The following is a 25,159-nucleotide window of genomic DNA, read 5'->3' on the forward strand; positions in this document are numbered from 1 at the left end:
CCTTTTGTTTGGCTTTTTAACCACTGGGATGAGTAACTTCCACAGCAACAAAACAAATGCAAATGGACTGTAGGCTAGTCACAAAGGATAACTGTAAAACATCCTTACACAGAATGCAGGAGTTAAAGAGAATGAGGCAGAATCTATCTATCTAGCTAGCTAGCTAGCTAGCTAGCTATATATATATATACACATCAAAAGATGATTAGGAATTATGAAGTGAAATTAGTAAATTAAAAGACAGTAAGCAAAGGATCCAAATTAGGGAAGTGGAAAAATTACTTGTGTGTTTGTAACATGTCTATGAAAAGAAGCTGTCTGCAAAATCTCTGCTGGTCCCAAATAAACCTGCTCTGCCTGCACTTGAGGAAGACCTGAAGTGCCAGGGAGTTTGTACCTCCCGAGAGGGCCTGCAGGCAATGAGTGGGTAAGGACCCCTAGCCACCTCACCCCTGGGGGCAGGAGGTACATCTAAGTTGTGTCCACTAGCTTCCAGTGTTTCGGGTTTGAGCTCTAGTTAAATAGAAACGTGCTTGAAAACACAGCCTTTATTAGTTCCTTCCCTGCCTGGTTCCATTTCCCTACTTCCCCACTGGTGCTTCCTGGCACCCTCTCCCAAATAAACTGCACCCAAAGCCTGATCTTAGGCTCTGCTTCTGGGGCACTCAAACCAAGACAGTCGCCCCAGATCGGGTCATGTGAAGCAGACCTGGGAAGGGGGTTCTGGAATCGGGGTACTCATCAGCCGGATGGCCACGAGGACCCACCCTTGGTGGTAAGCGGGGTGGCCATAACCCCCGGGGTGGTGCCACAGCTTTGCAGTTGTGACTAAGCAGGAGGGGATGCACGTGGGGAGGGGGGTGCTGACTTGTGCAATCTCTCCAGCATTTGTGGAAATGGGGGCAATGGTAAATTTTAAAGACTGTGGAGTCAGGTTTTTTTTTTAATGATAGAAAAATGCTGAAGGAAGAATATGACAGCTAACTATCAACCCAGGGCGTGTTCCCATGATATCACATTGGTAGCTTGAAACCCACTATGGTAGGAAACACTAAGGAAATTGGCAAATACTGTAAATGAGGGCTTTTAAAAAAAAAAACAAAAACAGAGAGCCAGGTGTTAAACGTTTGCTAGCACATTTGCCTTCACTGGGTTTCCTGAGTCTGAGGATTTGTACCGTTTGTTACTTCTCAAGGCCTCTTGACCTTTCTAAGCCTCGGTTTCCTCAGCTGTCAAGTATTAACCTACCTCATAAGATTTTGTAATTTAAAATAACATAAATGTGGATCTGATTCGTTGGTGATGGGGGGTGAGGGGAGATGGACGCGGGCAGAGGGAACTCGCAGGCAGTGAGTAGGCCACGGTGCACTTGATCTTTATTTGGCTTTTTCTAGGTCTGCAACTAGAGTTCCTCTTTCAACTAAGCTACGGTTCTCCATTTCGATTCTTTTAGCAGCTTTGTAAGATAACTTTCGAAGTCACTAGGGTATTATTTCAATTACTACTCTATCATAAAAGTTAGTATAACTCCTCACTCTCAGGGAGTCGTTTATACAACAGGGGAATTTGCCTTAAAATGCATGCGTTTTTCCTATCATAAAGTCAACAAAGTAGAAGCTCTGTTCAAAAGCATTCACTTCCTTGAGCACTTTAAGGCCGAAGATGTCACTATTTATCATTTGTAAACATGGGATTTTTAATACTACTGCTTAAAGTTTATTTTACTAACTGAAGGAAACATACCATTAAATTTTTTAAATGTCCCAAATAAGCCTTAAATTAAGGAAGAAGAAATGGGACCTGCATTATTGTTTGACTTGGGAGGTAAGAGAGCTATTCATTTATTAATTTCCATATCTCACCAAAACTGATGGATTAAAAGTTTAAAAAAATGCTTACAATGAATTGATAGAAAAGATGCCCTTAGATGTGGTACCAATTTATGTGCTCACATTTAGCTTGTTCTTGTATTTTCTAATTTAGCCTCCGTGTTTTATTTAAGAGAAGCAGCACACAGTTGATGATTTGGCATTATTGAACTCACCTCCTTATGAGAGTTATTCAGTATATCACTCCGTCACAGCTTTGTTGAGAGATAATTCATATGTCGTACATTCGTCCATTTAAAACGTACAAGTCAATGATTTTCGTACATCTGCAGAGCTGTGCAACATCACCGCATTCTAATTTTAGAATAGTTTTGTCCTCCCTGAAAGAAACCCCATACCCTACCCATTAGCACTCACTCCCCACCTGACCCTACAGCCCCAGGCAACCACTAATCTACATTAGGTCTCTGAATTTAGCCTATTCTGGGCAATTCCTACAAATGGAATCACCTTTTGTGACTGGCTTATTGCACTTCGCATAAGGTTTTCAAGGTTCATCCATGCTGTGGCATTGACTCTGTACTTCGTTTCGTATTACTATTAATAAGGGATAATATTGCATTGTATGGTTATAACATTTTATTTATCTACTCATCAGTCAGTGGACGTTTGGATTGCTTCCTAGTTTGGGCTATTATGAAAAACACTGCTGTGAACACTCATGTACAACTTTTTGTGTGAACATATATTTTTTCAATGTATTTCTGATTGACACCTAAAAATAGACAATTTGCTTTTAAAAAAGAAAAAAGAGAAGGGCCTGGACTCACGCTGCAGTGCTGCAGAAGTGAGGGTACAGAGAAGATGGGCTCAAGAGATGTGACTGTGTTATAGAAACAAACTCTTTTACTAGATTCTGATAATAAGTTCAGGAGGCTGGAACAGGGGAAATGCCTTCTGACTTCCTACTTGCATATTCTTGGCATGGAAAGTCCCTGTTTCTTTAATATCAAGAAATTGAAAATGCATATTGACTCATGGGGATAGTCTCTCCATCTGCACTCAGGAGTATTAATGCTTTCTCTCTTGAGGTCAGCCGTCCTGTGCTTGAAAGGTCGGGATGGTTTAGACAGAGGTGAAGAATGAATAAAGTGCTTCATGACCTATGAGTTCTCATAAATGCTTCATAGATTGTGCGAACAACACTAGCATGCTGGGAAAGAGAGAAGTCTGTACTTCCCCTGTTGGCATATTCATCATACATTTCTGAAATTACTTAGTTCATTATTTCAACGAGGATTTTCTGATAACGGGTTTTGTGTCGTGGTTAAAAGTATGGACTTTTGAGCCACGTTGCATGAGTTCAGATCCTCTTGCTGGTTGTGTTGACTGTAGCAAGTTCCTTAATCTCTCTGTGCCTTGGTTTCCGATTTGTAAACACGGTAAAAGTCTCTGTGTGTGGGAATATGTATAGTTAGAAAGATTGCTAGATAGTATTGAATGTCTAAAACAGAGAGCACGATAAGAATATTAACTATTATGAGTTGGTTTTATATACAGCCTCATCGCATTTTTTCCATGATACTCTGAGCTAATTTTTGTGTTTTCTAAGCTCTGTTTTACGGATGAGACAACTAATGCTCAGAGAAGTTAGGCAGCTTACCCACAGTCACACAGCAGCTAAGATGAACCATCCAAGTCTACTTGGTTCTCAAAATATTTTATGGAAATACTCCTCCCAATGTTTATATAATGTAACTTGATTAAATCAAATAGAATTAAAGAAATAGAAAAAAAAATGATTGGATGAAGACATGGAATACAGGAGATAGGAAAGGACGCAAAGATGCATTGAGAGCCACCAGGGGGCAGCGCGCACCAGGAAAACCGGCAAGGATCACCTTTTTCACTAATTTTCATTAACTGCTCTAAGATATGATAGCTAATACTGTCAGATAATAGATTCACCACTTAGCTGATGCCTTTAAATTAGATGTTCTTCAATGCCGAGGACAATATGAAAGTGGTTTTCTTCAACCCCACGACTTCTCTCAGGTTTTATTTACTTATTTAGCTTTACAGTGCTTAGCCCTCTTTATGAAATTAATTATCTTGTTGCTAAGTACGTACATGTCTAAGCATAAGTGGCTGGTACAAGAAGCCATCGCTGTGGTACCATATCAGTGAATGGTACATTCACACCTTGGAAACGTACATTCTCTGTGTTTTAGAGGCTGTGTACTACTCATTCTTGAAGAATTGGGATTTTTAAAAATCACTTTGAGTTGTCGTTACTATTTTGATCCATTGTTTTAACCCGTTAGTTAAATACCTTGGATGCTGAAGTTCAGAATTTGACCAGTATGTTAGAGCTAGGATAACTTAACTAAAACCGTTAACTTAATTAAATTAAATAGAATTTAATACTATTATAGAAAGTAATACTATTATGAGTCCAAGATAGATGTGAATTCATTCTTTAAAACGTGGGTGATATAGAAAATTAGGCTCCTTTAATTGGTGAATCTAAAAAATAAACAAGAAGAATAAAATATACACAACACACAAAGATCAGGATACGTCCACTGAAAGAAACCCTAACCTCTTCAAATGTCTCATATATACGTGTATATACACATATGCCATCTCTTCTTTTTGCTTTTGACTTTTCCTGTACCATCGACTCTAAAACAGTGGTTCTCAACTGGCGATTTTGCCCTCCCCGGAACATCTGGAGACATTTGGGCTGCTGGCGGCGGAGAGCTCCCTGCCACTGGCATCCAGTGGGTGGAGACCAGGGGTGCTGTTCAACATCCTTCAATGCCCAGAACGCCCCACAACAAAGAATTGGCAGGCTCAGAACGTCAGTCCAACCGATGTGGAGAAATCACGCTGTAGAGTAACACCCCAATTATCATCAGTGCTATGTAAGTGCAAGTTACCAACTTATCGGCCCACTGTTGGTAAGGTTTCCGTCCAGGGTAAACCCCTTCTGCCTCCTAACACAAGGCCTCTTTCTCGCCTGCGGAAGCAAGTGCCAGCTCTTCTTCGTAGCTTTTCATTCAGAACCCAAGGAAAACTTTGCAACTCTAAAGCTGAAAGGAAACAAAATAATTTCGTTTCTAACAGAAAAATGTATGTGTAACAAATTATTTTTAAAATAGAAAAGTATTCATGCATTCATTTTCTCATAAGACATTTTAAAGAAAATTTTAAATCTTTAAGAAAGGCCACTTCCAGATAGTACTGGTGGCAGGACCAAGGCCAAATGGGGCTGTAGCCAAGTCCACAGGGGGATAGGGCTGTTTCTAGATCTGTAGCTGGACCATGGTCAGTGAGTCTGCCACCTGGACATGGGCCTGCTTTCTCAAAACAGCCCTCCTTCTTCTTGGGGTCCAGTGTGGTTTCACAATCTCCTACTTGGATCCCAAATCTCCCACAAAGGCACTTTTGGCCATGAGTGGCTACCAAATTATTGTTTCTAAGGGTGGATACACAGCAGAGGACCTTCAACTGTGCCATCTTGCTGATATCAGTCAGCTTTTTGTGGTTTGAGTTGAGCATTTTATATGATTCTATTTTCTCTCCTTTCTTAGCATATCAATTATACTTCTCTTTTTTACTTTAAAAAAGAAAAGAAAGGCCACTTCAAGGTGCTATGAGAGCCTTAGACCAAAGAGCTACATCCTGTGTGACTTTTGCGAGTCAGTCATGTTTCCAGGACTTCATAGCCTACAGCATATTAGGGTTGGAGATTTTTGTTTCTGTTTTTTGTTTTAAATTTAAAACGTACAGAAAGTGACAAGAATAGTACAAAGAACTATTTACCCAGATTTACTGAAGGTCACCATTTTGTTGTATTAACTGTGTTATTGTCTATCACCTATGAATGTCTATCTACATATCGATCAATTAATTGATCTATCTTGAACTGTTTGAGAGAAAGCAGCCAACATTGGGTCCCTTTACCCTCAAATACTTCACTGTGGACTCCCTGAGAAAAAGAAGGTTGCCCTCCACAGTAGAGTGACCAAAATCAGGAAACTGAACATCGTCACAATCCAACTGTCACGTGGCATGCTGGTGCACTGGGGGTGAGGCGGGGGGAGTCCTAATTCCTAACACTCGCCATTTCCATGGGAAATGGCTCACCATGGCTGATTTCAAGTTACCAACAATTTAACACCCAGTTTGCAAAATTCCTCAATATTTAACCATAAGCTCCGGGCCACCTGGGCCCACTACCACTGGTATCTAATCTGCCATTCATAGTCAAACTTTCCAGCTACTCCAAGCATATCCCTAGTAGCAGACGTTGTTCCCATTTCAGGATTCAGTCCACAGTCATCACTGGTCAAGTCCCCTTAGTCTCCTGTCATCTGGAGTGGCATCAGCCTTTCTTGTCTGTCATGACATCGCCGTTTTTGAAGAGTACAGGTTAGGTCTTTTGTAGAATGTCCTTTAATTAGGGTCCATCTGACGTCTTCTCATGATTAGATTTAGATTATGCATTTTTGGCAGGAATACCACATAAGTGATGTGTCCTCAATTCGCCAGATTAGAAGCACATGGTGTCAGTTTGTCCCATTACTGGTGATGCAGATTTTGGTCACTTGGTGCAATGGTCTGAACGTTTGTGTCTTTCCCCCCAAATTCACATGTTTCAATCCTAACCTCCAATGTGATGGTGATGGGAGCTGTGCCTTACAGGAGACCCAAGAGAGCTGTCTAGCTCTCTTCCCGCCCTGTGAGGACGTGGGGAGAAGTCGGCAATCTGCCACCCGTGGAAGAGGGCCCTCCCCAGATCCTGACCCTGCTGCCGCCCTCATCTTGGATATCCAGCCTTCAGACCTGTGAGAAAGTAAATGTTTGTTGTTTGTAAGCCACCCAGTCTAGGGGACTTTGTTACAGCAGCCCGAACTGACCAGGGCTCTTGGTTAAGTGGCGTTTGTGAGGTTTCTCCCTCATCAAATTATTGTTTTCCCCCTGTAACTAATAAGCATTTTATGAGAAGACATAATGCAAATATCTTCTCCTTCATTAAACTTTTACTGACTGATTTTAGCATCCGGTAGCCATCCTCCAAAATGGCCCCAGGGATCCCACCACTGGCACTTATGTCCTCCCACACTGAACAGGGAGGACATAGGTGTGCAACCAGTGGGATGAGAGGGAAATGGTGACGTCTGGCTTCGGAGGCTGGGCTCCAAAGAAGGGCGCTCTCTCCTATGTTGCCCTCTGGGATCACTGGCTCTAGGGAAGCCAGAAAGTCATGCCTCCCACATAGGTGGGAACGATAATCTGATATTTTAAAATAAATTAAGGTGGAAGTTAATGAAGGGAAACCTCACTGAAATAGTGGGGTGGCCAGAAGGGGGAGCTCTCATGCACGTACCACTCAAGGTCAATACAGACTCCAACAAAAAGAGATGTACCTCGCATCTCCCCCAGGAATGGATGCTACTTTACTATCTCCCGCTGGGGGAGAAAGATTTTTTTTCTTCTTGTCTGGAAACAGCTCAGCCAATGAACAGCCACTATACTTTAAACTAATTTCCTCCAAGGGAATTTTGTTTATTACAGCCTCCAACGTCCCCTTGTCCTCTAGAAAAGAGTTTTCTCTCCTTTGCATTACTGGGCTTGCATGTGGTTCACCATAGTTGCCTGTCCCAAATAGCAATTCTTTGCTGCTCCTGAATAAACCTGTTTTGCTGGTAAAATAACTGGCTGTTTTATTGTTTTAGGTTTATAGCAGACATAAAGAATGACATAAGATATGGAAAGCAACATATGTCAGATTTAGAAAAACTCAGAAAGGAAGTGACAAACTCAGGAAAGAATTTAAATTTGTATGTGTTAAAAATAACGCACGAGGGCTTCCCTGGTGGCACAGTGGTTAAGAATCCGCCTGCCAATGCAGAGGACACAGGTTCGAGCCCTGGTCCGGGAAGATCCCACATGCCGCGGAGCAACTAAGCCCATATGCCACAACTACTGAGCCCGTGTGCCACAACTACTGAAGTCCACGCGCCACAACTACCGAAGCCCACGCATTGCAATGAAGAATAACCCCCACTCACCGCAACTAGAGAAAGCCCTCGTGCAGCAATGAAGACCCAACACAGCCAAAAAATAAAATAAAATAAATAAATTTATAAAAAATAATAACACGAGAGCAAATTAACCAAACTGATGATGCTTTAAGAGAAATAAGTGAAAAAAATTAGGAAGATATAAAAGATATGTAAGGTGGCCAGAATAATGGGTACCCACAAATATCCGCATACTAATCCCCAGAACTTGTATGTTTTCTTATCTAGCAAAACAGACATTGCAGGTGTGATTAAATTAACGCTCTCAACATATTACCCTGGATCATCTGGCTGAGTTTAATCTAATCACACAGGTCCTTAAAAGCGGAGAATTTTTCCTGGCCGGGGAGATGCAAATACAGCAGAAGTGAGAAGTAAACAGAAGGCCTGGGAGGACAGGTGTACAGAAGGATTAGGAAGAAACCTATTTCTACTGGAACGGAGGATGATTCCAGAGAGAGACTAAAACGGTAACCACCCGATATGCTGATGCGCTTGGCCATTTGGAAATAGCAATTAGTTTAGTTCTGTTTTTTAACATAATTCTTTTGGCGAGCCTAAGAAGAAATGATAGAAGACACCTAAATTTTTAACCCTAGGAAAAGCAAACATTGTAAAAGAAAGAAATAAGAAATAGAATCATGGTATACAACTTGTCTCGCAGGAAAAAGTACTTATATTTTCATATAGGGTAAATTAATGTTGTTTTAATTCTTACTGCATGGCAGGAAAGAGGAAAATTTGGGAAGATGATTAGAGAAGCCATTAAGTCTTTATCTTCCATTATTGGATGACCACTGAGAATGTCTTAAAGTGATACAGGGAGAGATGTAAGTACAAACACAATTAGAATGAGGGAAGTAAGTATCTGTGGAAACAGCAAAAGGAGTTGAAAAAGGCTGCTTCTGGGAACAGTAAGATATGGCTGGAAACTATTCTCGAATCACTTGGGAAATAATTTAAAATAACTTTAAAAGGATAATAAAATGAATGTTTTTTTTATAAACAAAGTATGCTCTACTTTAAGATTTTCATTTTACTTTGAGAATATTTCTTCATTAAGTGAAACTATTGTAACACATGTTATAACATTAAAATGTTATACTTTTTAATTTACTAACTTCTTGTGTTTAGTATATATTTTATAGTAAATTTCATGTGGCAGACACTGACCTCCAAATGTTATTTAAAAAAACAAAGTATTATTCTGACTGATAATCAGTCATTTCATGCAGCTTGAAAGATTTTAGTTTGGAGGTTTGATTTATCATTTTTCTATATACTTCTATTCTACTTTGGGTGAGAATTCTATGCCTGATTTTCAGTATTGTGCCCAGTATTCTAGAACAGCTAAGACTTGTGAATTTAATTAGATTGACAAGAAACCAGATGAAGATGAAGTTTTGTATTTCTAGATTTTAATTTTTTTAATTATATCTCTGTTTACGAAAGTAGCATGTGGTCATTATAAAACATTGGAAAATAAATAAAAGAAATTTTTTCAGAGTTTTTCTCTAGGCTTTTTCTCAATACATATACATTATGTATACACATATGTGTTTACATCTATATTTAAAACATTATTATTTAAGACAAAACATTCTTAATGAGAGAACTTCTAGAATGTCATTTACATTCAGCCAACCCTGTTATAGAGGGACATAAGGTTACAAAGGAAAAAATTAGTTTGCCCGAACCTGGGTTTTATATTTAGGGCTTCTGATACCAGAACAAGGGCTACACCTAGATCCAGATGGATTTCATGGGGTCCTAAGTTTCCCCAAACCCAAAACTAATTGCCAGCTGTGAGGTTTTCTTGGGATAATTGGTTATCGCCAAAATTGGATTCCAAATTTCTCTCTTAGAGCCAAACCTCTATATGTTTTACTCCACAGTAACACCGCACGCCCAATTTTATGGGAATAACTGGATGACATGGCTTTCGAGGCCTTAAAAGAAACTTTGATGAACCCACCTTCCCTTGGGCGTCTCAATTATCACATTCCTTTTTGTACACGAAAAGGAAGGGAATGCCCTGTGGTTTCTCACCCCAAAACATGGGGACCACCATTGACCCATAAGGTTATAATCCCCCAAAACTAGACCCTCTGGCACAGAACTACCCCCTTGCCTCAGAGCCATTATTGCCTTTGCCCTTTTGGTTAAGGCCACCGAGAAAATCCTGGTGGATTCCCTTTAACCATTTTTACCCCATGCCGCGGAAGCCCTCCTGAATTCCCACCACACTCAACATTTCTCAGCCAGCCACCTCACCTCTTAAGAAGCCCTTCTGTCAACTGCCCCTCACATACCTCTTTTACACTGTAATAACCTTACCCTGGCTACTTCTCTGCCCTCCAACAATGACAAAGTCCCTCACGACCGTTTAACACTGATGGACCACCTCCTGATTCCTTGTGATGAGCCACAGGAAATTCCGTGGTTCACAGAGGGCTCTTACGTAAAAGACGACAAAGGAAGACATTGTGTTGGGTGTGCTATTACAACCCCTTTGATGTTGTCTGAGGTAAGGACAACAAGAACCTATGGCTTCTTCAGCCCAGCAGGCTGAATTATATACTCCTGTGCTTTAGCCAAGGACAAAACTTGCAATATTTACACTAATAGTAGGTATACGTTTGGAGTAGCTCATGATTTTGGAATCTTGTGGAAGCAATGTGGCTTCCTTACTTCCAGTGGAAGTAAAATTTAAAATGTCCGCTATGTTCAGGAATTATTAAGTGCAAAACTTTAACCTGCCACTTCAGATATTATTAAGATTCCAGGGCATTCTAAACTTGACCCTCTAGGGATCAAGTTAATATTTGAATAATTATTAACTTATTAATAATAAATTAGGAATGCCGCCCTTAAAAGGACCAACAGAAGCCAAACCTCTGTCATGGTCCAAAGGGAAATTTCCCCAAATAATAACTTAGAAAAATTGCCTAGAGAAGTCCAACAACTGGCTTCAGAAAAGGAAAAACAAGATTGGAAATTCAACAACTGTTGGTTTGATAGAAAGAGAAAGCTCTGGTTGGGACCAAATAACCCAGTCCTACCGGAGACTCTAAAATTCCCACTCCCCACTACTGTACATGCATCAAACCATTGTTCTGGCAAAATGATAACTATTATGCATCAATAGTGGTGGGGAAACTTTTTTTTTTTTTTTGTGGCTGTGTTGGGTCTTCGTTGCTGCATGTGGGCTACTCTTCGTTGCGGTGCATGGGCTTCTCACTGAGGTGGTTTCTCTTGTTGCGGAGCACGGGCTCTAGGCACGTGGGCTTCAGTAGTTGTGGCACACGGGCTCAGTAGTTGTGGCTCACAGGCTCTAGAGTACAGGCTCAGTAGTCAGGGCACACGGGCTTAGCTGCTCCGCAGCATGTGGGATCTTCCCAGACCAGGGCTCGAACCCATGTCCCCTGCATTGGCAGGCAGATTCTTAACCACTGCGCCACCAGGGAAGAAGTGGAGAAACATTTTAAAAGGCCGCAAAACTGCCTACCTCACTTGTCCCAATTGTCCAAAGTACAACCCAGGGGAGACAACTCACACCGCCCCGGACATTTAAAACTGCCCGATGGATCATTCAAGTTCTGGCAAGTGGACTTCATACAACTCCCTTTATCTCTTGGATAGAAATATGTTTAGTCATGGTCTGTATGTTTTCACACTGGACTGAAGTCTTCCCTTGCAGACAGGCTACTGCCTCTTCTGTGGCTAAAGTCCTTTCAGAAAAGATTGTCCCCTCAAACTGTACAGTGATGGAGGGACCCAACACTTGGCCAGGTGCTTGGATAGGTCTGTGCTGTCCAGCTGCTTTTACAACGCTGCCACTGCGCTAACCACCTTCAATCCTCTGGTTTAATAGCACGTGCTAAGGGAATTCCTAAGACTCAGTTGGCAAAACACCTTGGCCAAAAGTTTGCCACTTGTCCTTCTAAATCTCAGATGCATGTTTTTTGGAATTCACAACCTCTCACCCTTTGAGATAGTCCCAGGGACTCAATGCACTTGGCTCCTGCTTCTTTTGACCCACAGCTGATAAAAGGAGAGATACGCCAATACTGTAAAGGTCTACTTGCTTCTATTTAAAAATAGCCATGTTTTGGTAAAGCAGTCTTCACAGTGTGCCCTCAGGAGACAAAGACTTTAAGCATCACACCTTGCAACCTGGAGCTTTTGTCTATTGGAAAAGTCACCTCCAGAAGAACTCTCTTCCATCTCGCTGGAAAGGTCCCTATCAGGTACTGCTAACCAACCCTTGTGCCACCAAACTCCAAAGAAGAGACTCTTGGGTTCACATGGCACACCTAAAAAAAAAAAAGCACTGAACCCTGACTGGACCTGCATGTCATCTGGTGACCTGAAAGTAAAGATTTCCCAGAATTGAAGCAGACAACATCTGATGAGACAGCTTTCCCAAGATATCTAGATCAAGCCGGTTGGAAGTTTGTCTCCAAACCTTTGAAGATGACATAGTGCTTGAGATGATCTCCAGTGTCTATGCTCTTGATAACATATAGACTTTGACAAAAAGTGTCTGAGAGTTCTCCCTCCCTCCTAGTCCTCCTTGCTACTCAAATGTGACCTCAATAGGTTTCCAATCTGTGCACTTTCCCTCCGACTTAGGACACTACATGCTGAAAAGTCCTTCCTGACATTGAGGGACAAAAATCCACTGAAATAGAAAACCTGACTCTTGATCAGTGATAATTTCAGAGAAAGATCTTGATCAAAAGGGGAAATGTAAAAAGTTAATACACAGAAACCTCAGTTAACCAGGGTTGGGAGACCAGAAGGAGGAGCTCTCACTCCCTGTGATGGTTGATGGCAGAGCCCCACAGGAAGAGAAAGAGGCCTCTGCTTCCCACAAGGACTCAGCCAATGGAAAGCCAAGGACTCTTTGTTTACTGTAGCCCCCGCCCCCCAACTTCCTTTTCCCTCTATAAAAGCATTCATCATCCCTTGCTGTGCAGGGACTGCATGTGGCTCACACCATGGTTGCAGACCCTGAACTGCAAGTCTCTGCTGGTCCCGAATAAACCCATCTTTGCTGGAGAAATATCTGGCAGCCTATTTGTTTTAGGTCAACAGCCCCGTTCAACCTAGTTTCTTCTCACTCTCTGTATGAATTCTGCTGTCAGCCACGTTCAGCCATTATTCACGTGCCCTGATCGCAGCATGATCTTTCAGTATTCTTCATTCTCTCCACCCAGAACATGCTTCCTTGTGTTGTCTACCTAAAAAGTCCTCATCCTCTAAGATTCAGCTCAAATGCTGTCTACTCTGAGGAGCCTTCTATGTCTCATAGGCAACTTGGCCATTTCTTTTTCCGCATCCACATAGCACTTAATCTACACTTTTATTATAACATTTACTGCATTTCTACAATTATTTGTTACTCATCAATAATTTACAAATGTTTGTCTCTTAAGTAGATCATGGACCCTTTTAGGAAAGAGAGCATTTTCTTTTCGTATTTATTTCCCCATAATGGATGCCTGGCAGAGTAGGAAATAAATTTATTGAGTGAATAGGTAATTGAAATGACTTCAGTGTCATAATGTTTAGAAAAGATATTTTTCAATCAACACACACACATGGTGCATGTACATATATGTATGTGCATATGTGCATGTATGTATATCTCACAGGTAGAGTTTTGTGAGAAAAACCGGATAACAAATAGAAAATCTGTGAATTTTTCACTCTTAGTCATTTTTATAGCTTTCATTTCTATTTCCATTCCAGTTTGCTTAGACATCTGAGTGGATTTTAGGATAGTTGCCTTGACCAACAAACAGGAAAATTGAGCTTTCTGCACCTTAGGATTTATAACAATTTTATGTAATTTAAGTAATTCAAAACTGAATTTCTCAGCTCATAATTAGGATTTTAAAAGCTTATATAAGGCTGTTCTTTCAAAGAGAATTACTTCTTAGATTTAGAAGCAGATATGGACAGAAGCATTTAGATGCTGTCAAAAGATATTTTTCTATGTGTGTGTGTGTGTGTGTGTGTGTGTGTGTATGTGCATAAGCCTCTCATGAAGACTGACATTACTTCCAAACTAAATTACATGACTGTAGCTTCTCGAAATTTAACCAAAAAGAATGTAATAAAAACATAGAAGGATAGATGTTTTCTGTTTAGTGATTAACCTCTATAGTTAATTTCACTGGATATATTAAAATACTCTAAGTCAAGATTGTATTTATTCATAAGTCAGTTATGGGAAAACATTCTTGTGGAAACGATTGAGTCTTTTCACCCTCAATTTAATGTTTAAAAATTTGGTCAATTGCTATTTTTCAGACTCTTGTCCATTTAACTCTTACATAGCTCATTGCTCCATACAATAAATGTTCAATATATGAGGCTGATTCAATATATATTGCTTCACGTGCTATTCTTATTTTAAATATGAGAAAGTTACTGGAAACAGTTGGAAATTCATAAAATATTTTCAACATTTCTAACAGTTTTAGTTTCTTCTAGTCCAAAATTCGAACCATCATCCATTTGCAGAGAGATAAGAAGTAACTCTAACATAGAGCTAGACTATAGATGTGATTAAGGCTGAAAGCTTTAGCAGGTGGATGCTGTCTTTTTGTGAGGAGGCTTTAGAGAAAGAGCAAAGAAGCAAATCATCCACATATTGCAACACAGTGGAACCCCTAGGGAACTTTATATCCTCCAGATCAGCCTTCAGAATTTGTGAGAAATAAGAAGGACTCTCAGTAAAACCCTGAGGCATTATCATCCAGGCAAATTGTTTTTCTTTCCAACTGAACACAAAAAGGTATTGCCCGGGTTCATCAACTGGGATACTAAAGAATGCGCTGCATAATCAATTACCGGAAAGAATTTGCTTCCATCGGGAATGGATGTTAGTAACATATGAGGGTTGGAAATAACAGGGTGTCAGGGGATAATAATGTAGTTTATTGTTCAGAGGTCCTGGACAAGCCTTCACCCTTGGCCCTTAGGTTTTTCTCATTGGTAAAATGGGAGTGTTTCAGGAGCTAGTACAAGGGGCAATGAGACCTTGAGCCTTGTAATCTTCTACTGCAGGCTGTATGCCTTGAAGGGCTTCTTTACTTATAGGGTATTGATTAATTCTGGGGAGAGATTTTTGAGGGGTCTGTTAGAACCTCAGTGGGAGATGTGCTGTTCATTTTGCCAGTTGGAGATTTTGCCCATAAGGTGGTGGTAGCTGATTCAATAGGGACAGATGATCAGTGTTTTCAGAATCAGCTCTAGTACAATGAGAGGCAGAGGAAATAAAAGATGTCAAAGGGTCATTTAATTCACTTGGTGGGTTACTTTGATGACTACTCCCAAATTCTAGAATTATTTCCACCTTTTCGGAGAAAGAAACTGTGGCATGATACTTCTATAAGGAGTCTCAGCCTGATAAATGGCTGGGGAGGAAGAACTAAGGAGAAAAGGCTGGGTATTTCTCAAAGGGCCTAAACAAAAGGGAATAGATTCAGAGACAGGAACCTTTTGAGGTTCATTAGAGATCCCCATTATTTGAACTGTGTTAGTACTCCAAGGCAGGGACTGTTTTCCATCAATAGTAGTGGGACTGAGCACTGAGTGTGTGGCTCCAGCATCAGTTAGGACTGGAAAAGGTTCATCCCCATCTGGAGAGATGTTCAAGCCAATGAAGAGGGAGGATTGGGAAGAGCCCCCGTAGTTACTCGGAGCCCCGTCACCGGGAACTGGGTGGACCCTGGAGAGGCTGGTTAGAGAGCTGAAGGCCCCTGACATGCTCAAATTTGTAACCATCTCTTTTCCAATGTCCTGGCTCTTTGCAACAATAGCAGGAACCAGGAGGGTCTGGGTTTTGTTTAGGAGCCTTCATTTGCTGGAGTTGAAGGTGAAGCATTTTGGTGGTCTTCCTTGGAGGTGAGTGATCTAGCGTGTGGGAGAGCTGACTTGGCAGGGTAACTAAATCTGGAGTGGACACAGCCTCCTGTTCCATCCTGGCCCTTATTACTAGAAAGGTCCCAGTTCAGCCTATTAATGTACAGAATTAAAAGCTACCCAGGTGGAGTCAACAACTGAAGAAAGACCAGAATTTTCTTTAAAAACATTCTGAAGTCAATTATGATAATCATGAACAGTTCATCAGATTTTTGTGTGCAAGCTTGAATTTTGTTCCAGTCAACAGGCTTTGGAGAAGCCCTAGGAATTGCTTGAACCTGATCATATAATAAGTTAGAGGGCTGGTCTCCCAGTTGTGATTCTAGACACCTTTCAGGACTTTCCAAATTAGCAGTTTTCATTGAATCTGGGCCTGACCCTCGCTGATAAGCTTCTGAACTAGCTGCTATGAGTCAGAGAAACCATGTTGATAAGTTTGAGTGACTACATTAAACTCCTCAGCAAATCTGTGAGGATCTTCAGTTACTTTGAGAAAATCTTTGACTATGGTTTGCAGTTCAGCTTTAGTCCAGGGAATATGAAAAATTAAGAGTTTAGTCCCTGGATTCTCAGAAGGCTTAATTTTAAAGGGACGGGTTCTGACAAGTTCAGAGGAAAAGGGAGTGAGAAAAGAGAAAGTTTGGTGGGAAAATTAGTGTGACCGGCTGGAGGTTATAGCGAGCCATAGGTGGCTTAGAAGGAAAGGAGGAAGGTGGCCCTGGAGTCAGAGCCAGAGACAAAGAAGCAAAGGAGAGGAACCTGAGGCTTCCGGAGCTATTTTGTCTTTTCCTTTGCTCACTTCAGTTAATCCAGCCCGAGCCCCATTTCATCTGCAAGAACCACTGAGAGACAAGCTGGTTGTTTAGACTTCAGTATTTAGAAGACATTTTTCAAGAGTGCATGAAGTTAGTCTGTCGCTTCAAGGAAAACAGCTGACAGTATTTGTTGCCAATGATAAAAGTTTTCAAGTGAAAATTTTGGATAGTTGCTGTGAGTCCTTGAAAGCTTCCTAATATTTAAAGAGTTTTCTGATGAAGTCAGTGTGATATTAATGATTCTTTGAGACTGTGTAATGAACCACGTCAACATTGGGAAAATCTGCACATAACCCAGTGAACCACTATTTTCCAAATGACCAGCTCACGACGTTACAAAGTCTACATGGTGTCAGAGTTTCCCGTTGCTGCTGCAACAAACCACCACAAACTTAGCGCCTCACACAACACAGCTCTGTGATCTTGCAGTTCTGCAGTTCTGCCGTCTGACACGGGTCTCCCTGTGCTCCTTTCTGGAGGCCCCAGGGGAGAATCTGCTTCCTTGTCTTTGAAGCCAGCAACGGTGGGTTGAGTCCTTCTCCTGTTGCATCTCTGTCACTCTCTTCTGTCTGTCTGTCTCCCTCTCAGTGTCCCTCACAATCACATCAGCAAATGTCTCTTTTGCCACATTTCCCAGGTTCAGGGAAGTAGGACAGGGATGTCTTTCGGGGCCATTATTCTGCCTACCACACGAGGACAAATGATGCCCTTCAACATTCCAGAAAGAGCAATGGATTCCAAGGTAACAGAGTGCAAAAAGTTCACTGATAGAGCTTCAGATTCCACATTGCAGCTGATCTTTTATCATTTTAGATTATTTGTCCAGTTTCTAAAGGGCTATTAAAATACTCCTCCCCTTTCCAACTACATACCTGCGTGGGCCTGGATTTTCTTTATCCAAGCAGACAGACTGAATACAGAAGCAAATATGAGAATCCAATTTTCTTCCATTAAGCCAGACATTAAGGACATTTGCAAAAATGTAGAAACAATGCCAGTCTTCTCACTAAATTGGTTTTGTTTTGGAACATATGTTAATTTTTATTAAAAATACGTTATTTATGTGAATCCGTAGTGGGCTTGCCATTATTTTAAAATTAAGTAATAAATTTTTGGATGTTCCTCAGTTTTAATTTCAAATAAGGTAAATATTGTTAAATATAACACATATTTACGAAAGTTCTTTGGCATCCTCAATAATTTTTAAGGGTATAAGGGATTCTGAGACCAAAAAGCTTGAGAACTGCTGTTGCAGAGAATAAAGCATCCTTGGGGGGCCTGTGAGGTGATGTTCCAGGATGACATTCGAAGGACCTGGAATCATCTTTTTGCATTATCGCCAAGTTTTCAGGTAACATTTCTTACTCATTTTCTAGCACTATTGGGTTACAGGAGGAAGAGAAGTCTGAAGGCTTACACTGGCTCTGCTGGTGGTTCACCCACCGAAGAGCTGTGTCTTCATCAGGTGCTGATCTTCTCAAGGCCTCACTTTCCTCCTTTTGGAAAAGGGACACAAATTCCGGCTCTGTCCAGCATCAGGGTTGTTAGAAAACTAAGTAAGATAATGAAAGTAAAATGCTTTCTAATCCAGAAAGTACTATATAAATGTAAGTTGGGTTTGGTGGGGTTTTTTTGTTTGTTTGCTTGCTTGCTTTGTTTTGTTTTTTAGCACATATAGGGGCATATCTGTGGACAAAGTGCTGTTGGCTGAATGGGACTAAAGCAATAAACTAGCCTATTAATAACTATTAAGCGCCTGCCCTGTCACAGCACAGAGGAGACATGCAAGGATTGAAAGACCCAGCTCTGTCCCGAGCAGTTTATAATATTGTGGAAGAGAGGGATAAATCAATACACAAGAGTATATTTTCAAAGGCTTTAGCCTACAAGAGAAATTAGAATTCAGGAGCTGGGGAAATTAGGTGAAGGAGGTCAACTTTCAGGAAAAGGATGAAACCTGAGTTGTGTTTTGAGGAACGGAGAGGATTTGAAGGGCAGGAGGAGACGTAGCTCCCAGCAGAGATGTGAAAACGAAACGCTAGCAGTGCAGGAGGGAGACGACTGGGAAAAAGCAGGATTTCTGGTGTTCTGAGCCCACGTACCACGGCTGCCTTTACGTTTGGGGCACTTCAGGCTCTAATCCTACTGCTGGTCTAGCAGGAAGCAGCCTCCACTCTCTTCCTGGGACCCCCTTTTTTTTTTTTAACATCTTTATTGGCGTATAATTGCTTTACAATGGTGTGTTAGTTTCTGCTGTATAACAAAGTGAATCAGTTATACATATACATATATCCCCATATCTCCTCCGTCTTGCGTCTCCCTCCCTCCCACCCTCCCTATCCCACCCCTCTAGGTGGTCACAAAGCACCGAGCTGATCTCCCTGTGCTATGCGGCTGCTTCCCACTAGCTATCTATTTTACGTTTGGTATATGGTATTTTACGTGTGTATGTGTCCATGCCATTCTCTCACTTTGTCCCAGCTTACCCTTCCCCCTCCCCGCATCCTCAAGTCCATTCTCTAGTAGGTCTGTGTCTTTACTCCCGTCTTGCCACTAGGTTCTTCATGACTTTTTTTTTTTCCTTAGATTCCATATATATGTGTTAGCATACTGTATTTGTTTTTCTCTTTCTGACTTACTTCACTCTGTATGACAGACTCTAACTCCATCCACCTCACTACAAATAACTCAATTTCGTTTAAATGCTGGAGAGGGTGTGGAGAAAAGGGAACACTCTTGCACTGTTGGTGGGAATGTAAATTGATACAGCCACTATGGAGAACAGTATGGAGGTTCCTTAAAAAACTATAAATAGAACTACCATACGACCCAGCAATCCCACTACTGGGCATATACCCTGAGAAAACCATAATGCAAAAAGAGTCGTGTACCACAATGTTCATTGCAGCTCTATTTACAATAGCCAGGACATGGAAGCAACTTAAGTGTCCATCAACAGATGAATGGATAAAGAAGATGTGGCACATATATACAATGGAATATTACTCAGCCATAAAAAGAAACGAAATTGGGACCCCCTTTTAACTCTTCTTCCCCTGCGGCATTTGCTGTTGTATTAACAGACCTGTAAGGAAAGTTAATAGCAATGATGTGTCAAATGACCCCCTACTTCTTAAGATCATGATGAAAGGCAATTGAGGATGAAATCTTGCTTACTTTAAGCTAGTTAAGACAGATTATGAGTCGGCATCTTAATTTGGTCCAGGTAAACTACTCTGCGGTTTAATCAGTTTCCCAGGCCAAAATCAGCCCCAAAGGAAAGGTAAATTGCTTTAATGACTAGCTGTATTTTGAGGAAGCAAGATAGCATGTAGACTAATAGAGTCTCCTTTTTAATCTGTGGCCAAATAAATGCTTGAAAGACATTAAAGGGAGACACAAAGATACATCAAAATAAGAAAATAACAAAATAACAAAGCTCTTTCATCCTAAATTTGATTCATAAATGTCAGAATGAACTCATGGTCTATTTTCTTTAAAAAGCAAACAAACAAACAAACAAAAACCAAAGGACAAGCGGAAGTTATTTCCTAGCTCTGTCCACTGAAAAGCACTAGGACCAATGGCTAACCCAGTAGCTATAAGCACCAGGACTATGGTCTCGAAATACAAATGTCCACTGAAAGGAACCAGGGTGCCTTTTAACAAAATAAGGCAGGAATAGCAATATGTATATCACTGATGTGAAATCTGAAGCAAATGCATTATGATACAAAAGGGACATTTTTTTAATGATAAAAGGCAAATTGTATAAAGAGAACCTGAGGCTATAGCACCAAATAACCTAAAAGCAAAACACACAGAAAGGTGAGATTGTGGCACTGGCTGCTCCACAGGCGGTGAGGTGGGTTCTCTGTCACATAAAATCAGGACGTCACGTGTGCTTGTCTCCGTGTGACGTCACGTGTGCTTGTCTCCGTGTGACGTCGCGTGTGCTTGTCTCCGTGTGGCGTCGCGTGTGCTTGTCTCCGTGTGGCGTCGCGTGTGCTTGTCTCCGTGTGACGTCGCGTGTGCTTGTCTCTATGTGATGTCAAGTGTGCTTGTCTCTGTGTGACGTTAGTATTGATCGTGGCTCCTGACGACCTCGGACTGACCCATCCATTGTAAATTTCCCTCTCAGCTTTCCTCTACTGCTTTAGCTTCCATTGATGATCATGGCCGGGATTTGTTATTTTATTTGGGGTTGCAAAATGGTAATATTGTAATACTATTTTTCCTTCTTCATCTTTTATCTGGAATTCCATACAGAAGAACTCTTCCTCCTCAATTATTTGATTAATCTGAGTTGTGCTTCCTATGCAGGACAGGAATAAAGACACAGATGTAGAGAATGGACTTGAGGACAGGGGGAGGGGGAGGGGGGGCTGGGACAAAGTGAGAGAGTGGCATGGACATATATACACTACCAAAGGTAAAATAGATAGCTAGTGGGAAGCAGCCGCATAGCACAGGGAGATCAGCTCGGTGCTTTGTGTCCACCTAGAGGGGTGGGATAGGGAGGGCGGGAGGGAGACGCAAGAGGGAGGAGATATGGGGATATATGTATACGTATAGCTGATTCACTTTGTTATACAGCAGAAACTAACACACCATTGTAAAGCAATTATACTCCAATAAAGATGTTAAAAAAATTAAAAATTAAAAAAATAAAAATAATTTATAAAAAAATAAATAAATGAGTGATTCTTACTTTTTATTTAAAAATTTTCAGAATAACGAGTTGCTTCTGTTGCCACTCAATCCCCAAGGGCGACCAAGAGGATTTGGGAGGGGAGGGGTGTCATTATGCATTCATGGATTTTAACAGATTTAATGTATTTCAACCCATTGTAGTCATTATTCTTTGCGATGCCCGCAAATCACCCCCTCAAGCCCGCCTGTGAGTTCTCTGGACAGGGCCCCAGCAGCTCCCTTGCTTTCTGATGCGACAGTGTGTTCCAGGCTCCTGTCCAGCCTTTCCTTCTACAGACCTGGCGGCAGCCATTTCTCAAGGAGCCCTGGTTCCTTTTAGAGACCACAGTCGTGGTGCTCCTTGGTACTGAGCTGGTCCTTGGTACCAGGGCTTTTCAGTGGATAGAGCTAGGTAGTAAGGCTTTTTGTTTCTCAGTTGTTTTTTCTCTTTTCTTTTTAAAGAAAATATATCATGAGTTCACTGACATTTACAATTCAAATTTAGCATGACACAACTTTTAAGTGTTCATGCATTTCTTAATTTCTTTAATCTCCATTTTTGCACCGACTTTCTCGCAGACTTAAAACATCCCTAGTGGAGTTAATATCATGACTTATTTGCTGTGTTTATTTTATTTAGTTAGTTTCACAGTAACTATACTCTGTGCTTAGTAACAAAATGGAAACCGAAAACAGTGCAAGTTTCCTTTGCGGGAATTTGGCCTTAGGATATGTCCCACTAGGAAGTACTAGGAAGTAAAACCGCTGTGTTTAAAAAATACTTGAAATACTTCTTCTTGTGTGGTCAAGCAACCTACCCAATACCTACAGACATTTCTTTCACTTTGCTTTTAGTTTTGAGGGGTGGCCTTTTAAGAATTTTTATGTAAAACATGTATTCTACACTGTTCTAAAGTTAAATCTACCAAACAATTACGATCAAAGAATTCTGGCTTCCGTCCTGTCCCTCGGTTAGCTTGCTCCACTGGTCACCAATTGTTCCAGTTACTGAGGCTACAGAACAAAATGCCCCAAACCTAGTGCCGTGCAGGACCGTCCATCACACTCACTCATTCGGGGCCACAGCTCAGACAGGCCCCCGCAGGGTGACCTGACTCTGCTTGCTGATGTCGGGTCTCAGCTGGAAGAGTCAGGTTGGGCGCTGGGGTCACCTGGGGCAGCGCTGCTGGCTCCGGTCCTTCCTAGGTGGCCGTCCCACGTGCCTCTCTGCCTGAATCTGCGCTTCAGCGCCCGGCAGGCTTGCTCCGAGGCGCATCCCAGGAGAGAGAGCCCAGGGAGGCTGTAAGACCTCAGAAGCCACAGAGCGTCCCCTCAGCTACGTTCTCCCAGGCGAAGGGTCAGCAATCCCACCCAGGGTCACTGAAGCAGGGAACTCCGTAACTCCACGGAGCAGGACAAGATTCTGGAAGAGTCTCTGGGCCGGCAAGAACGCCGCGGCCACTTTGGAAAATGACACGACACTGGGATGAGGTTTTAAATGCTTGAAGACGGGAGAAGAACGGGGACAGTTCTGCAAAGGCATTCCACGAGGCAGCAGATCCGGGAGGGGACTTGGAAGGATGGACAGTGCTGGTGGCGACAAGGACAGGGGCCCCAAGAAGAGGGAAGTGGGCGCGAGCAGGAAGCCAGAGCTGCGCTGCAAGGCCAGCAGGAGGCCCACGCCTCTCATTCCTTGGGGGGAAAGAGGAATCCCATTTGAATGAGCTGGGATTTTTTTTCTTTGAAACTGACTTGTCAGTGCTTGTACCTAAGGGATAATTATTGGGGACTTACATTCACAGCAAGCACAAGCTTGCACAGGCTCTTTTCTGCACGGTAGCCTCCTATATAATGCCTGTGGGCTCCCACTACCCACCTCACTCAGAGGAGGTCTTCGTAGGGAGGCAGGGCCGGTGCAATGAATGCAGGGGGCCAGGCCCTCTCCCGGGCACGCATGGGCACAGCTGGAAACCTCAGCTGCACCTGTTCAAGGTCACACAGCAGCTTTAAGGCCACGCGATGGCTGACTTCAGAGCTCTTCCCAGTATGTTTGAGCATTAGTTATATGTATTTATATCGGCTACTAAACACTATTGATCAAGACTAAATATTAATAGAATATCCACTACATTAACTGTTCATGAATATTCAACTATTATTTGTAAGGCAGAAATGCTTATCTAAGGGAAAGCAGCTCAGTCATGTCGTAAAATCTCAGAAGTCTAAGTCTGCTTAATGTTTGGTTTTCTTCCAGTTTTATTGAGATATAATTGACACACAGCGCTGAATACAGTTTAGGCGTACAGAGTAATGATTTGACTTTTGTACATCCTGAAATGATGACCACAATAAGTTTGGTGAACATCCATCAACCATATAGACACAAAATTAAAGAAATAGAAAAAAAATTTCTTTTTCTTGTGATGAGAACTCAGGATTACTCTCTTAACAACTTTCATATATAACATACAGCAGTGCTCATTACATTTATCATCTTGTACATGATATCTCTCGTACTTATTTATCTTATAACTGGAAGTTTGTCCCTTTTGACAGCCTTCCTCTAATCCCCCCCTCCCTCCTCCTCTGCTTAGTTTTTTTTTTAAGATAAATAATTTTAAAAAACATCCAAGTAAACAGTCTCTTCTAAGATCCGTGTAGGAACGTGTGTGGGATGTGTGCACAGGTGCATATGTGTGTGTGAATGAGCTCATTTTTTTTCTTTCTTTTTTCAGGAAGTGATACATTCCTTTATTTCCCATTTAGAATATTATGCTGTTTGGCTTGATTTAGTCTTATTCTCGCTTCCAAAACGTTTCTTCCCTATAGTTCCAACTATTAAAGTGAATCTTCAAGAAAAATGACACCATGAAAAACACTTGGCTGATCTTTTTCTGTTCCTTTCTTGTTCCTGTTTTGTCATAACCACAGCTCAGAATAAAGCAGCTCCACAAAATAGCTACCTCGGTAGCCAGGCTGGCATGGCAAGGCCACACATATTGGTCCTATGAGAGTCGGAGAAAGGTCAGAGGGAAAACACCCAGAAAGTGTCCTAACTTTCTCAATATATAAATAATTTAGAATGCAAAGGAGTTTTTTTTTTTAAATTTATTGTTTATTTATTATTTTTATTTTTGGCTGTGTTGGGTATTCGTTTCTGTGTGAGGGCTTTCTCCAGTTGCAGCGAGTGGGGGCCACTCTTCATCGTGGTGCGCGGGCCTCTCACCATCGCGGCCTCTCCTGTTGCGGAGCACAGGCTCCAGACGCTCAGGCTCAGTAGTTGTGGCTCACGGGCCCAGTTGCTCCGCTGCATGTGGGATCTTCCCAGACCAGGGCTCGAACCCGTGTCCCCTGCATTGGCAGGCAGACTCTCAACCACTGCGCCACCAGGGAAGCCCCGCAAAGGAGTTTTTAAGGAAAGAGTCCCCAAAGTGTGACAAAGCTACTTAAAGCTTCAGAACCTAAAAAGATGCCACAGAGACTGGAGACATTCTCTCCTGTCACGGCTTTTAATACACAAGGTCTAAAACCAACGCCCACCGGCACCAAGCTCAGGGCTAAGGCAGAATCGCCGAGACCCCCAGGAGCCCCTTGAGGTCCTTCCCTCCCAGGTGAGGGTCCACAGGCTCTGTCATAAGAAACAAAGCAGCACTGGGCTCCTAATACGTGCCAGGCGCAGTGGGCTCGCACTAAGCCACTAACGACACTTTTTTGATCATCATGACAGGTCGTCAGAGCGCGTTGCTTTCCTATTTTACAAATGAGGAAGCCGCCGAGGCTTCTCGAAGCCAGT

At 41.9% G+C, this 25,159-nt stretch overlaps 1 long non-coding RNA gene across 1 annotated transcript; it reads left to right on the forward strand.

Moving 5' to 3' along the window:
• Positions 1 to 184: 184 nt before the first annotated feature.
• LOC309667328 lies at positions 185 to 16,249 on the forward strand. Its single transcript, XR_014267711.1, has 2 exons — positions 185 to 5,058; positions 5,472 to 16,249. It is a non-coding gene; the product is annotated as an uncharacterized lncRNA (long non-coding RNA).
• The last annotated feature ends 8,910 nt before the right edge of the window (positions 16,250 to 25,159 follow it).

The sequence above is a fragment of the Balaenoptera physalus genome (genome assembly GCF_965194825.1).
Source record: "Balaenoptera physalus genome assembly, chromosome: 9".
In the NCBI taxonomy this organism is placed as follows: domain Eukaryota; kingdom Metazoa; phylum Chordata; class Mammalia; order Artiodactyla; family Balaenopteridae; genus Balaenoptera; species Balaenoptera physalus.